This window comes from Grus americana, chromosome 5, assembly GCF_028858705.1.
Source record: "Grus americana isolate bGruAme1 chromosome 5, bGruAme1.mat, whole genome shotgun sequence".
NCBI classification, from domain to species: Eukaryota; Metazoa; Chordata; class Aves; order Gruiformes; family Gruidae; genus Grus; species Grus americana.
Genome location: NC_072856.1, coordinates 36,124,347 through 36,141,285, shown reverse-complemented (window position 1 = coordinate 36,141,285; position 16,939 = coordinate 36,124,347).

Sequence of the window (16,939 nt, the reverse complement as noted above, 5' to 3'; positions counted from 1 at the left end):
CAGCATGGAGGAAGGAGTGGAACCACAGAGAACAGGTCTCTTCAAACTTTCCACCCTGCCGGTGGGAGACGGGCGGTAGCGGTATAAATCTTACCTTTCCAACCTGCCACCCTGTCGGATGCGTGAGGGACTCAGCCAGTCGTTGCAGACCCCCCATGCAATCCCGCGGCTGCGGTGGCGTTGTCTGCCCTTGCGAAGGAAGCCGCTCTGACGGGGACCGCCATCTCGCTGAACCGGACTGAGAACTGTCTCTGATTTCACATAAACCTCTGAGCAGTGATACAAGCCTAGCCATTTTCAGACGTATACACCTTTTAGTTCATGGAAATTAATGACATAGTCAGATATACAGTCAAATGAGGGAACAGCACGTAGCGTTTTCCCATGGCACACACAGAAAATCAGAGAAAAGGGTCAGATGTCCCGTGTCCAGCTGTGAGAAGCTGGATGCTGGTAAGATGTGGTGTGTTCTTCCTTCATGCAATAACGGAGCTGACCAGTCTAGTAGTACTGGTTGTCTGGGGGTCTTTTAAAGGTTTTCTGGTTTAGTCTTCCTTCTCTTTTAGTTTTTTTGTGCTTCTAAAACTTACTGAAAGGCTAATAACATTAAAATCATTATTTTTAGAAGGTAATTGACTTTTTCTGATCTGAGATATGGGCAGTTGGACAGAGTAAGTTTCCTCGAAAAGATGTTCATATATATCTTCATTCGAATATTTAAAACAGAGAGAAAAACCTCCTGGACTTTACCTTTCTAGTACTCTGTAGTATCATGGTCTTACTCTTTATATGCTAACAAGCTCAGACATTCATTATAAATTGCATTTGGCCTACATACCAGCTTTGCATTGAAGATACAGCCACTGTGAAGTCCCGTGTGCTTTGTAGATAGTTACTGATCAAAAGAAGATACGAGAGAGAGAATTCGCACACCTTAATCAGCTTTCAGGGCCACAAATAGAAGCAAGACTCTTTTTTTCTGTCTCCCCAGTGAGGTAGGCTCGATTTCTGTCCGGGATTTCTGTGTGCGCTCTGTCATCCATGTGCCGCACAGTTGATTCACGCACACGTTATAGGACTGAGGCATCAAAAGCACGTCAGATTTGCTGAGCATGTGCAAGACATCTGAGCAACACATGCGCACAGTAGGTATGGTGCGTCCTGGATGGGTCAGCCGAACAGACGGCATCGTGGCTCCGCTCCAGCTGCCTGTCAACGGCGGTGCCTGGCTGGGAAGAGGGACATCGCATTTGCAAAAATGACGCAGAAATTTAACCTTGTAATTTACCACCTTCTGAGTGGGGGGAAAAAAAAAAAGAAAAAAAAGGAAAAAAAATTAAAAAGAGCACTGGAGAACTGTACCCTTGGGGACTGATGTTTGTGTTATCCAGTGTACAGGAGTAAACCTAGAGTTGTCAGTTCCAAAAGGTTTCCTAAACGAGAAGCACCAAGTCACTGGTAGAAGATGGAGACAAGAGTACTTGTTTGCCTAACCCAATGATCCCCTTACACACTTTTTCCTTCGCTTTTAAAAAAACACATCTTATTTGCGCCAGATAACTCAAATGTGCCTTAGAAATCTCTTCATTAATTGCTGAAATACAGCAGTCAATACTGGCAGAAGGTCTACATTTTTTTCTGAGTCACTCTGCTTACCTGGTTGCACTAACCAAAGGCTTCTGAAGGGGAGAGCTGCCTCATTTAAAATTTCAGGGAGTGAAAAAATTCATGTGTATTTGGATTTAGTCAAAACATTGTAGATATCACCGCTACTTATTTTTAATAACCATCAGATCTTGGCCTTAAGGTATCAAGAAGGTTAGCCATAATAAGATTCAGACATCTTGCTTTTTTTTTTTTTTTTTTAATCAGTTGAGACCGAAACCAGAAATACACAGCAACATACAGGTATCGTAACGAATCCCAGTGCAGGTTTTGGATGCTACCTTGTAAAGCTGCTTCATAAAAGCATCTGAAGCCTGTCTGCACTGTGTGCCTGGGAATGTATCTGACGACTTTAAGGTGCCCTTTGACAATGTGTGGCTGCTGGCTGCCTGAATTCCTCCCCTAGCTTTTATGGGTCCAGGGGAAGGAGGAAAGAAATTTTAACTGTCACTCGCTCCCTTTCCCATTATTTTCTAAAATTATTGAAAATAAAATTAAAAATCTGACTTTTTTCAATGATCAAGGAACAAAATATGAGGATCAAATGATATACTCACATAAAAGAAGAATGGCATCACATTAAAACCCCAAACTTCTAAGCTGCAATAAGCAATAACTCCTCCTTGCTGTGATACAGATGTAAATCACATAGCTTGGGGATGAATCAAATGGAGAAGTTACACTGACTCCCAATAAAAGTTCTGCAGATAAAATTTGAGATCACCATGTTTGCATTTCTTTTTTAAAGAATGCCTTATGGAAACAGCCATATTCCAATTCATATTACAAGAGATCAAAAGAACAAAGGTTAAAATAATATCTCCATCTCTCTTTAGAATAATTGAGAGCTATATCTTATCCTTCTGTCTAGTGATATCAATATGGATTCCAGCAAGGAAGCAATTGGAAAGAATTAATGTGTCAGTTACAGCTCATCTGGGACAGCAACACTCAAATTCATTAATCATAATTTTATAGTTATTGCATGGCATCACTACGGAGCACTGTTAAGTTTGTTTGATTTATTTAATGATAAATTTGCAAACCTTAATACAGTTTTTCCTTTGAATTAAACTTTTGCTGAATTTCTATGTTTTGTAATTAGTTTGTTGATGTATAAAGGCACAGTCTTTTTTGTATTTAAGGAGAGAGACATATTCTCAGTCTTAGCTTTCTATTAGTGTATTCTTCTATTCAAAGAATTAAAAAAAATTTTGCTATATAGATGTAACATTCATGTATTTATCTCTCTAAACAAAGGTATCAAAAGCCTAGGAATGCATTAGATATATTTAAAAGTCTGAAAAATGTACATTTGATAAGTTTATGCATGAAAGTATGGGCCAGTGTGCCAAGCTTCTTAAGAACGTACTTTATGAGTGATTAGTATAGAATAAAGTCACCAATGGCAATAATTACAACAGTGGGCGTGAAGAATTTCTTTTTCAAGGAGGGGGACAGGGGTGTGTGTACTCAGTAAAGTTTATTTCTAGACAATTAGACTTAATGGCAAAGATGAAGGCTAGCTGAACCTCTCTCCTTAGGATCTGAAGGACCTTGAATATTCCTTAGGAAACAGATGTTCATGAGGAACATATATTTCCATTTTTGTTGTTAATTTGTTTCAACTCCAAATGAATGAAGAGGCTAGAATTTGGGTGTTCAGTTAGATCTAGCAAATAAAAAGGAGAAAGAAAACTATGTGTACAATGGAAAGAACTTACTGAATGGATCTAAATCCTATGGTAGGTAATTTGATCTAATTTTTGCAGAAAGGCAAATGCCAGATGTTTGCTCCACTTTGATCTTAATAACACTTTAGGCTGCAGACAATAAGATTGGTTTAAAATTTATTGTCTCTTTGATTTCTCCATTCTAATGCTTTTTAAATTCTTTACACAAGACAGATCTATATATAGGCAACTGGGGTGGCATCAGAAGCGTTGTATACTTAAGACTCTTGAAAACCTCAGTGTGGAACAATGTTTGCTATTTTATGCATCAAAACAAAGCCAGATTTTATATAAGCAACATTCAATTTTCTTTTTATTATAATGTCTCTTTTTATTTTGCATATGAAGTTGTAGCTGTCGCATCTGTGGCACAGCTCCTTATATGCTTTTCAATAACCTTATTAAAAGTCAAGACGATATATTAAATCAACATTAAGCAGCAGGAGTTGAAAGAAAAGTTAATCCATTCCCTTGCATTGGAAGTGTAATCTATGTAGATCTTTAATTTCACCATTAAATTGCTTTTAGGATTCTTTTTGTACAGATCATACTTTATAAGGAGAGCTGCCACGGAATGGACACCAGTGAAAGCTTCTGAGAAGCCATCACATCCAAGAGGCGTCCAACTTGCCTTCAGTTTGGATCTTCACATTCAAGGAGGCCATTGCTCTGTCAACGTGGGTTGAACTCGCTGCTGATTATAAGCTGCTGCTTATTAAGTGGCTTCAGGTTTCTAGCAGAATATCTCGTATATTCACTACTACTGAGAAAGAACGAAAAGCAAGTGAGACTAAGAGCTAACGGTGGAGAAAGAACGATGATTAAAAAGAAACAGAAAAAATCCTGGTATGCAGCCTGAATGTCTTATCATAATTCTCTGGCATAGTTCAGAACCATCTGTCCCTTAGATCCATGCATGATGTCTCTAAACAATTGTTTTCACTCTGCTCAGCCCAGTAGTCTGAAAGTTCAAAAAGTCAGAGTCAGTTTTCCTCTGAAGGAAATTCTGAACTTTGCCTGCTGATGAAACTGTCATCGCTCAGCCAGCGGAGAGAACAGTGACCCTGGCAGGTTTCTGTGAACTGGCCGTGCCGATGGGCTATCAGAAGTCAGCAGTCTCTCTTCGCCTCTACCGCCAAGATTAGTTCTTGCAGCAATGTCCTTCATAAACTAAAAGAAAAATTAATTCCTTCAGAACCGAATATTTTTAGTCCATTGCCAAGAAAGAAACATTATACACAGACACATGGTAATAAATATTATTCTCTTCCTAGCACGTTACCGTGACAAGTGAGAAGACTTCCCATTACCTCACTCCAAGAGAGAAGCTGGGTAAAGCAAAAATGTCTCCCAGTGAGAATTGCCTTAGGTTCAAATGCATCTTCATGTCTTTTCTTCCTTATCTTTGCTACATCTCCAGAGCTAAAACATAGTTAATGTAGTCTACTATATTTATCACAATTACATTGAAATACTGTTTGCATAATCCAAGGCACGTTTTGTCAGTCTTCTCTTAGACATGATGTACCACCTGTACCGTCAGAGAAGGGGCTATTTGGAAAGACTGGACAAGTAAGTCACAAAACATAGGGAGGTTTAAACGGCATTTGATTTCAATTAAGAGGAGCGCAGAAGCACTGGTTTCCTAAAAAGGCATGATGTTATGAGACTCCGAAAATCTTTTGCAACACTAGCCTTTGTGCATCATAGTTGAAAGGTGTGCAAGTGCTACCCAGTGAAATTTAATGGAAGCCACACAAGGAAAGATTTTAGCTTCGACATTTATCTCTACCAACACATGGAACCACCTTGATCTGTTTTACCGTTGGTGAAAAAAGAAGGTAGTGTCTATTTCACAGGAGAGGATAGGAAGTAAGAGTCAGCGTGATGGATGGTGGAAAGAAACAGAGGGCAAGAGGGAAGAAATATGAGCGTCAGGTACTGATCTCAAAGATGAGGTCTAGTCTGCTGTCAGAATGTGTATAAATAGCTTAATAATAACATGAGAGGTGTATTGGCATTAGTGTGAAAGGAGGGGTGTATTCTGTATTGTGCTGTCAGAAATAAGCCATCTGGGAAGAGTACGGTTTATATTTGTTAGATATCAATAGGCTACGCAAGTACAAATCAAGTACAGCTCAATTCCTGTGAAAACATTCACTCACCTCAAGGCGTTTATCCAGGAGATGACACTGCAGAAGCCTCTGCCACCTCTATCGAATCTGTCACATTCACTTACCGGGGGCACAGCTACATTTCGGTGTAGCACAGAATTCTCAGATAGAGTTAGGTAAGTTTTAACCTCACAAACATGACTACTAGCAAAAATTTAATTGCAAAATCCTGAAGTTTATTCTTTAATTAACAGCATTCAATGGGTGAGACAAACCCTGCTTTCTTTCCCAGCACAGGGAAAAAACAAAGGTTATCAGGGAAATTTTCCTTTAATCCTCTATAATGATGACATCACGTCATTGCTGAAAGCACCAACATTTAGGAATGATGCTCTATGCTGTCCTCAGTTGTCTTCCCACTTAACCTCCCTGTCCCAATAGCAGCTCAGCTTCTGCCTGGGGCTGACACATTGAGAAAGGAAGACCAAAGTCACTTGGTGAGGTGACGCCAAGGAGGGGATTTTCATGCTGAGGGGAACCCTCTGCTAAGTGGGGCTTGGTGCTACTTCCATCTTGTTCTTGCTGGCAAGAGAATGAATTCAGGGAGGAGCGCAATATCAGAAATATATCTGCAGGGCATCCTCGACACAAGTTCCACAGCTTGCTGCTGAAATCTCTCACTGTCAGTGCCAGTACAACCGACGCGCCCTGGGAAGCAATCTGGCTTATTGCTCCACGCCCGGATTTTTTTGTGATATTTAGGAAATTCTTCATTCAATGCTGCAGGTCTTGCTTGATTTAGGCACCTAAGACTCATCTCCAGTGACTTGCAATAAAGTTAGTTATTCTTTGATCTATTAGTTCTTTTCCAAATAAAAATAGTATTGGGCAATATGTTTTGGTTCTGGATTTTTCAGATTTCAGAGGCTTAATTAATTCTATTTGCTGCTGGAAAATATCCTGCCTGATAGCTATGGAAATAGGTTCTCCAATCTGTGGATCGTGCCTCTAGGAATAAACTAAGAGTCTATGCAAGTGAAATGTTACAGAGGAGTTACAGACCGTAGCCTTTCCTCAGGGTCCATTGTTAGTACAATGATGTGAAGTATATATACAATTTTCATTCAGGTCGAAACAGCCGGGAAGCTGGGGTGGCAGCTCTCATTTTTCCAGCTTCAGCCTCAGCCTGTTTGGCTTTGCATAAAAACCTAACCTTGCAGCATAACCTTGGACAGGACTTGTTTTATGCAGACGGCGCAGGCTGCCAAATCTTATATGTAGAGCTGTGTTTGGGGAAGGACTTCCATAACGTAAGGCCTGGAGTTCTTACTACCCTCTGAGTTGAAATCGGATGTTACTCCCTGAGGCACAGGTCAGCACGTCCGTCATGCATAGATGAGACCGTCTGCTCCTCTCAGTTGGAGAGGGATGTTATTTTCTTAAGGAGCAGGATGTTATTCCTAGAGGTCTGCCCCTTGGTAGGGTCAAGAGTAATATTTTATGGTTAATGTTTATGATTAATTTTGGCTGTGGCCTTTCCTTTCAGAATTTGTATGGTGTCAGTTCAAGTTGGTAAGGGGGAAGCTTGACAAGGTTAAGGCGTGAACCGTATACTCACTTTTCCTTCCAAAGTAAATACTACAACAACAATGCACATGGGAACTGAGCAGCACATTCCTAAATCAAACCAGAAGATTCACACAGGGAACTAAAACAGTAGGGTACAAGAGGGTGGTTTTTGCCTCTTTTTTTTTTAGTCCAAAGGATACATTTTCAGAAGGATGCCTTGGGAATTAGCTCAACACAATCCAAGGAGCAAAAAGGGCAGTTTGGGATCGGATTTCTTGTGCTCGCATTACTTAAAAATTAATATTGCCTTTGCCCCTTTTCTCTCAAAAAATGTCTGCTGAAGTAAGGTGAACGATTCTCAGCTGTTCAATGCTGCTTAAAGGAAAGGACACACTAGCATCACAGTGCGATGCAAGTTTATATCGAATCTTGCTTTTGGAAAATATCTAGTTTTTCTGCCTGGCTTGGAATAGAATCTTTAGATTCATATGCAAGTTGTTCTCTTTTTAAGAATCTTAACTCTTTTCTCAGCTTCTGGAAACTGATTTCCTTCTTCATGTTTTTTATTAATGTAATAGTATCATGATAGACTTGCAGATAGATTTGGTTTGATATTTTAGAAGACACTTAAGACCAGAAGAGATGGGAAACTTCTTTTAAAATCTCAAGGCATTCTTTTTGTTGCCAGCACGTGGTGTATGGTCCAATAACTTGCTTTCTGTGGCAGTATCACCAAGTGAGTAGAAAGATGTGTTCTTGTGATATTGTGAAAACTTCCAAAAATATACGATTGTACGTAAGCATTAAAGATGACCACTTCAGAAGTGTGTGCATGAAGCAGTCTCAGAAACCCATCTTGTTTCTGCGTTGTCATTTTGGAATTTTGGAATGCATCACCCAAGGGGCGTGTGTGGGAAGATCATTATGTGAGAGTTTCTGATGATTACTTTAAATCAGGAAAAAAAGGGAGGGCAAAATTCACATGGTGAAACACCTTCTCTCTCTCTCTCTCTCTTTTAACTCTTGTCTCTTACTCATCCTCTAGGAACTAATTTCTATAGTCAGAGAATACATCTCACATTGTGCTTTCCTTTAAAATTCTTTAAAAATCTTTCAAATCTTTAATCACTGAGGCAAAATGTTTTGGGATTGCATACACCTCAAACATCTGAAAGCATTTTGTCACCTATAATTAAAAGCCCATTATCCCACATCATGAATGTACAGCCTCCTCGGAACATTTGCATGATACCATTGCATCTCTCAAAGACAGGGTCGTTAGGACTGCTTCCAATCACATATTAAACCAGCACCGCCAGTCTTCATCAATAATTTGATGGAAATCAAAGATGCTCAAGGAAAGAAAAAAAAACAGCGGGGCATGGCACACATAAATCTGATTCATAACCAATCAACAGTGCAAAATACTGCTATAGATGTTGCAAGTGAGACTGGCAAAGAGCACTTTCAAACGTCATCATGTTGTCATGTTTTGAGGTTAATAAGAGAAGCAAAGGATAAAAGATATAAACATCAAAATTTAAAAATGTTTCCCTTAACTCATACACATGGGCCTCTGGAGCTTACTTTATATGGCCATTTGTGGGTCAAGCTTTTCACAAGAAGTTAATTTCAAATTTTACTGCTCAGCTAATTATGTAATTGTAGACTTCTCGATGGTTGATTGGCACTATTTTGATTAGTTATGAATTGTGTGGTAGGTTTTTGTGCCTGACTGTGACTAATAGAGTCTGAAATAAAAATTTGTAAGTATTAGTACAAACACTTACAAGTATGACCAAAAATCTGGCTGAGAAATTTGGAGATCAATTGATGGAGCCATTTCAAATGTCTTAATCATTGCAGTTCTGGAATTTACAGTTTGAATAAATTTCATTATTAGCAATGAACAAATGTTGGAGCTGGATAAATGCACATGAAACTAGCAATGGTTTCTTAAACACGGAGGGAGAAAGAGGAAGACAGAAAAATTTACAGAGAGGAAACAATGCAAAAGGAAAAAAAAAGATGTCTTATAACACACTGTGATTGAAAAAATTATTCCTCACTCACCCCTCACATTCTTTTTAAGAAGCTGCAGAGGGTTTTCATGAAGGCCCAGCATGCCTAAACAAGTTTCACTCGGAAAGAATAAGTTGTAAAAGTTAAATCACCACTCATTTCTTTTGAGCCTGTCTTCAGCTGTGATCTGCGGAGTTTTAGTTTCTCTTGTCAGGGATAGATAAAACAGTACTGTAAGACCAAACTTGAAAAATCCCAACTTTTCTTAAGTGTGTGGGAATTACATATATAAGAACAGCATTTCTTCCAACAATAGCCCTTACAGTAGGGAGCCTATATGGAAACCAGAAACTTCTGAAGCCCATCCACCTGTTCATCCACCGTCTTACAGAAAAGATTTGGCATATTTATGGTGTCACAGATTGCATGCAAGATGCAGAAGACCTACAGCAAACAGACACATTGAAATGCAACAGTTATGTGGAAAGCACAGCCAAGAATTGCAAACTGTTTTGAACGTTTTTTTTTTATCCTTTGCAAAACCACAGCACAGAGTGAAAGGCAGATATCCTGTTTGGCTGGCTTTGTGGCTTGTACTTTTTTTTGCATCTGGAATCCCTTGGCTTGTTGACTCACGGTAGTGGCACTCTGAAGACCAAGGACTGTTTTGTTTGACCTAGTGTATTCATCAATATTTGCATTGTTAATTTCATTATTTTGCAAAGCACTTTGGGATGTGTCTCATGAAAGAGGTTACACATAGAAATCCACAGTCTGCTTTGATTAAAGTTTCTGACAAGCACATCTCAAATACTAGCGTCATCAGCTCATTTGCCTTGAAATTATTTCAATAACTAGAGTATTCCAGCTTTTAATATTGATTTTGTGCTAACTATCCTTTCCTAAACTAATGGATGTATAAAAATTTCATTATGTACTACCAAAATAGAGTTATTAGATCTATGACTGGATCAATTTCTTTTGCCATATAAATAGCATAGCTTGTATTAGAGATGTGTGTGTGTATAATATACATATGTATCTGCATATTTATAAATAAAATATCTTAGCAATTGCCTGCTTTTATCTCCAACTTTAACCCATGGATAAATAGCTGTAATATTTACAGATATGAAACAATGCATCTCTGAAATTATTTAATTGTATGAATCTAATCTGCCTATTAATTAAAAGCAGACAAATTGTATTATAGTGCTTAACAGTAGTCTATCATAAATTCATTGTGTATTTATGAAATAACACTTTTCAATCACCCTAGAGCTGAAATACACTAACAATGAAATAATGAAGAATGCTACAGCATAGAAAACAAGGTTTATGTCTGATGAGAACTTTGTATGTTCAGAAAAGTAGCATTTATTTTAGAACTTCAGGATCGGTCTCACTATTTTGGATTTCTATTAAACTTTAGTGTTATCATGTAGGTTTATTCTTAGAAATAAATTCAATTTATCTGATGTATTTGCTTCCCTGCATGTGGTATTTCTCCCTTAGTACAACTGGCGCGGCACTATGGCAAATACTGCTCTTTGGGTAGATCTTGTGAGCTGCTGAAAAAATCCTGGATTCCAAGAAGCATAAAGACAGTTTAAAAACTTTAGAACTCCAACACTTCTTTTGGACCCGAGGGTCAAATTTAATTTCTTAAAGAACACTAAATCAGTTGTTCGTGTGGATAAAGAAAAACAATCTGTAATCCGACATCTTGGCATATCAGTAGGATTCCAAGCAAAAAAAGCTTATAACATCTGTCTCGTCAGTGGCACAGTCTTTTATTGTCTTAAAGGATCAAGAAACCAGGCAATAAATAATAAGAGAAGGAAAAGAGACCAACTGTCTCTAAGTTGGATTGCTTTGCCTTAGCTAATTTTAATTAGGATGATCTAACTCATTACATACTTGCTTAACTGTTCAGTGCCTATCTAGATATTTCTAACATGCTCATCATCGCGGTATTTAAGCATCTAGCATGTTTTCCCAATGCCTATGTGTCCCCTTGGCTGCTAATGGTTCTTCATATTTAGTTAATGTCTACATCTTGGTGATTATTTCTATCTGGCATCTCCAATTCATTTATGTAGCTGAAATCCTTGCTCAGGTTCTTGTCTTCTCCAGTCTCAATGCAGTAGTCTCTTCTGTGATGAGAATGCAGCTTTTCAAATAAAAAAACATTGGTTTCATCATGCTGCTGTAGATTTGTTGAGTATTTCTACTGACTCCCTCTCTTAATCTGAGTAGTTTGTTATGATTTTCAAGGTCCTTCATAGCATAACTTTGCTTTTAGTGTCTGTTGACATGATCACTCCAACCTCTGATTGGCTCAGGATAATGATTTTCAAACAAATACACTGATGTTGTTCTAAGAAACATCTAAGCCCAAATCACATTCTTTCTATTTTAAATTTATGTGATGTGTGATGCCAAAAAAATACCTCAGAACTGGCTAAAATACACCAGTCTTTAGAGAGCTGCTGAGCATCCTGGTGAAGATGCTTCCAGATTCTGTACTCCCTCAATGGTCAGTTGCTGGATGAAATTACTGCATAATTTTATACTTAAATTGTAATTGTTTTCTAATCTGGCTGTAGGGAAACTGGAAAAAATATATCTAATGATCTATAATAAGGTTTCCTAGACTATCAGTCTAAACCAATACAAGTAACAGTAAAATAGAGATAAAATTAAAATGTTATTTACAGATTTTTTTCCCCCTTTGATAATGGAGCCCAAACATTAGTGTCTGGTGACATGGATGATATATACTTTTGAGATACTATTTTAATATCATTTTGTGGGCAGCATGCTCTGAGTTACTGAAAAGCATCGAAGAGCTTTTTAATAGTATATATTTGCAAATGTAACAAGTTGCCAAATGTCACATGAGAACTAAGGGAAATCCACATCCCCAAACATGTGTAAAAACTGTTTCAGATGCACCCCCCACCCCCCCAACATTTATTAAAATACCTTCAAGAAATTTACATCAGTGAACTACATCTTTGAATTCTTTGCAGATCCCCAAAATATTGTGTATCTTTTTAACAAGCACATTGATCCTGGAATATTAACTAGATCAGTAAAGCAGTGCAAATAAAAAATGTTATTTAGACAGAATTATTCAAACAGAGAAACCTACAGTATCTCAACAATATATTTGCATACAAAAATACAATTGATAAAATGAACAAAAATACTGAGCAGGAAAATACAGTCTTTTATTTACAGTCAATGGTTCCTTACAAATTTAGTTTAAAAATAAATACTCCATTCCACTACAGTAACTTTTACAAAGTTAGTCATGTGCACATCTTGTTTTCTGAGAAAATTAAACTTCCAGATAAATAGTAGAAACACGCACACATACACACACACGTATACAATTACAATGTAAAGGGTGTGGGGGGGGAAAGCTCCTGAATCTATTTAGCTTATTCTTTTAAGACATTTATAACATATTTAGTCAAGAACTATCCAAAGGAGTTTGATTCCTGAAAACCAAAAAACCTAAACCAAACTAATATTCCATTATTTTTGCTGTACATTTTGTGGGATGAAAAATGCAAAGTTGAGCTCAATTCAAATGACAGCAAATATATAACTGCTGAGTGTATGTGTTAACGTTCAAGCAAATCTATGATTTAATGAAAGCAAATCCCATATGGACATGAAAGACTTAAACCTTGTTATGTCTGTGAAACTTGCTAGGTACACAGAGAACGTTAACAGCATTACGAGAGAATTTGCCATTTTGCTACATCTTCAAAGAGAAGTTAACCAGCCAAAGAGGCCTGTATTTGGATGGTTTTGAGTCATATGGAGAGAAGAGAGGGAAGAGTACCAACAACAATAACGTTCAACAGTGCAACTATTCAACTCAAAATGATTGGAAAGGAAAACAAAAAAAAAAATTCAAAATAACTAAATGAAAGTTGAAAATCACACTATAATCCTACTAAAAACACTTTCCAGAGGCCAACTCTGATTCCTTCCAAAATAATATTTCTCCATTTTTGCTTTCTGTAACATCTGAATATGGTGAAGCTTTTAGATTTGTACTTCAGAGTAATAGTGAATACAATGACAGGGGCAGCCTTTCTTCTTGAGATTGATATACTAGAAAAACAAAATGTCATTGTAATAAATATATATTTTCAGAAAACTATAAAAATAATTCTCTTTCTCCTGGGCAACATATTGCGAGTCATCAGTTGGGCATTCACAGCTTTGCTGAGAGCTCCTCCAAGAAACAGTACTTTTACCAGCTCTCCATAGTAAGTCCTTATCCAATCCCATCTGACAAGGAGCACGAGCCTTGTCTTCCTTTGCAACAGGTATCACTGACGTTTCAAAACCAGAGCAATAGGACAAAAATGCATTTCATTTGACACAGCTTTTCTGAGCTTGAAAAATCCATTAAATTTCCCTCTCAAGTCTCTCCCTTTTCTGAGCTATATGCAGATGAAACGGGGTTGTTCAGGCTACTGAAGTTACAAGTGGACGCGTTGAACATGCATACAGATTATTTTACTTGACTAGCGCTCAAGCCCCCATAGAAGCTTGTCCAAGACAAGCTGGCTTGATTATCTGATATCATCTTTTCATTAAAACAAATAAAACCAAACACTTCAATAGAAAGTTATGTGAGGACGGACTCCTTCAAATGAAAATCCACTAGAAAAAAATAGCTTTATATTGTTTCAATGGCATGTTTTACCAACATTTTCATTTTAGGTATGTTACTGAGTGTCTTTGCTTGGCCCCTGGATAAGTGATGGAAAATATGTATAGAACGTAATGCCAAAGCACTCAGATGTATCTCCCATATCACACATACTTCTGGTCTGGAATCAAGCAGAAGTTGGTTACGTTGCTAAGTGCACAAGTTCTGCCTCCTACTCAGAGAGACAGGCTTTCTTGATGTAAAATGGTAAGTAACAGAAACGCATGAATACACCATATTGATTGCCTTGACTCTTTGAAACTGAGTTGTGTTCAACTTAGGTGAATTACTGAGGTTCAACTTGTGCTCAGTAAAGTCTTTATCATGATTTGGAAGTTAATTGGCCCCTTCTCACCCAATAGTTGAGTTTTTCTTGGACCTTTACCAACCAGTTTGGTAATTATGTGACTTCTAACAAAAGAAATAGAGTGGTGAATTCTATGAATTGCTGAGGAAAAATGGTGATAGGGGAGGAGTTCCCCCTGCCAGTTTGCTGAATTTGAACGTTATAACGAATCTTTAAGGAATGAGCTTCATAGCTGGACTTTCTAACTTCTCTACAGCCCTTCTAAGACACTAGACTGTAACACAAAATGAATAACAGAATGAAAAGGAATCAGGAAAATGTACTGGGTTTATGTGGAGTGAAAAGAAATCAGTTTTATTCCTTCACCTTCCTTTCAGATACAAAAGAAGTATGGAATAGAACTGTGACCTTGTTCCATTTTGATTCATTACATAATGGTATCTTTCCCCCTGGAACCTAGAAGATACCCACACCACAAAAACTCATTCTAACAAAGCGAAAAAAATAAGAAGTAAAGAAGAACATGGCTTTTATCCAGTTTAGAGTGATTAGCTGCTAATGGCAATACATTCCCTAAACTACTTTGCAACTAAGAAATGAGCATCAGGTGCTATACTCTATATATATTCATACTGATGCTCCAAGCAGTAGGAAATTGTGCTATATTCTTTGATTTCCACACAGTTTCTTTAACATATTACCTGTGAATAGTTCTCAGGATGAGCATTTGTTCAGCTACAATGGAATGTATTTACAGCATGCCAAATGAGCAAGTAAAAATACAGAACTACAAGCTTGGTCCCTCCGGGAGAAGTCAGAGACAAAATGTACCATTTAAATTTTTCTAATGCATTATTCACCGATTGACAAAAATAATCTTATTACAGATTCAAAAAAAGATGAAAGAAAAACTGTCAACCAGTGAACAGATATTACAGCTCCTCTTTCTAAAGTCACTAGAGCTTAACCTATAAAGATGTTGTGTGTCAGAGTCCATATAGTACATGAATCTCAGACTGGGTCAGTACTCTTTAGGACTTTGAGCTTATCAAATACATTACAGTTTAATGGGTATCACACAAAAACACCCCTTCTGCCATCTTTAGCATTATTTTGTGCCCCAGTTAACTTCTAATTCCAGTGAAGACAATTGTTATCAGTGATGACAGAATTTGACCCCATCATTTGGCCCTAAGTTACAAATACTAGTTTATGATTAGGAAAAGCTGAGCATTCAGATGGCAGCTAAACTCTTCTTACCTCTAGGAAAATATGAAGGTTCCTGGCAGGATGACACTGGGAAACCTGGAATGCTGTCTTTCAACAGTTTTTGTAGTCAACATTTTAGTGGTCACAGCACAGTAAAAGAATAAGAATAAGAATAAGAATAACCAATTCTATTAATACTAAATAATCATATGAGCAATAAATACAAGAACACAGGCACAGAATGAATTTCATGTATGAATGCAGAATTTCTGAAAGCTATAGAACCTAAGTAAAGGATACATACAGCTATACAAAATTTCTGCTATTTTGGAAGAGTCTGCTAGCTTTTACTTGAATCTGGAAATATAACTATGATCTCTTTCCCTTTTGAAAATGTAGGGCCATTGACAGTATTTTCCAGTCTCCCTTCCAGGAGTCCCTGGGGCAACCTTGGCTCAGGGAATTCAACTGCAGTGTAATTCCAGAGAAGTCGCACCTTTAGGAACTGATGGCTAAAGCAAAGATGCCATGCCAACAGCCTCATCCTCCATCCTCTAAAAGCTCCCAGAGCTCCAAAACCTTTTGAGGCAGATCCTACCACAGAAAAGAAATCCATGTCCCATACTAGGATAGATCAGGATAATTTTCAAAACAGGATTCTAAAAGAGATTTTATTTAGTCCCACGACCCCATAATGTCCTCTATGGATATTTTTTACTGTGTGGGCCACAGCAATACTTACATAAATAAAACTACTTGCATATATAAGCACTTAACTATCAGCGTCTATAAAAAGACTTAGTATTACCTCAATATTAGATTGTTGAAGATGAAATTTAGGTGACAAAGTATGAAATGAAATTAATCAGAAATATTTAATGAAAAAAAATGAAAATGCTGCCTTTAATTTACTCTAAGATGGCATCTGGCAGAAACAAACCACAGGAAACACAATGCTGTTCTACATGATGGGAAAGCTTACGCTGCTTGATAATGTCCTCCCAGGCAGGTGGTGCATTCTGGGTCTAAGTTATCAGTTCAGCATTTTTACTTCATTGCTTCTTAAAACAAATGTTCTCTTATACCCAGTGCTTACATTTTACAAAGAGATCCTAATTTAAAAGCTTGAATTCTATGAGGTATCAAATCAAAATAATTTAAAGCCAGTTGAAGCTTGCCAAATTACAGAGTTTAGGTGCACCACATTTGCAACAAGTGGAAAAAACCTAACATCCATTTTAGCAATGTTTCTAAGAAGACTTTTTGAATTGAAAAAACTATTGAAAAGAAAAAACAATAAAGAAAGAAAAGTTCTTGCAGGCATTTTGAAAAAAGTTGCAAACCCAAGTATTTTTGAAGAGTTCTACCAATGTTGCTTGCATAACTTTTGAACTGTAGATCTCTAAAACAATTGCATAAAATTGTTACGGTTCAAACCCTATTGAGCAGTGGAAATGTTTGGTAATTATATTAAGAGGTCATATCAAATAATTCACTAAAAGGAGAGACTGTTATTTAAATTTTGCATCATGTTAACTGTACCCAAAGTAAACTCCCTTGCATATGCTCAAACCTTTGA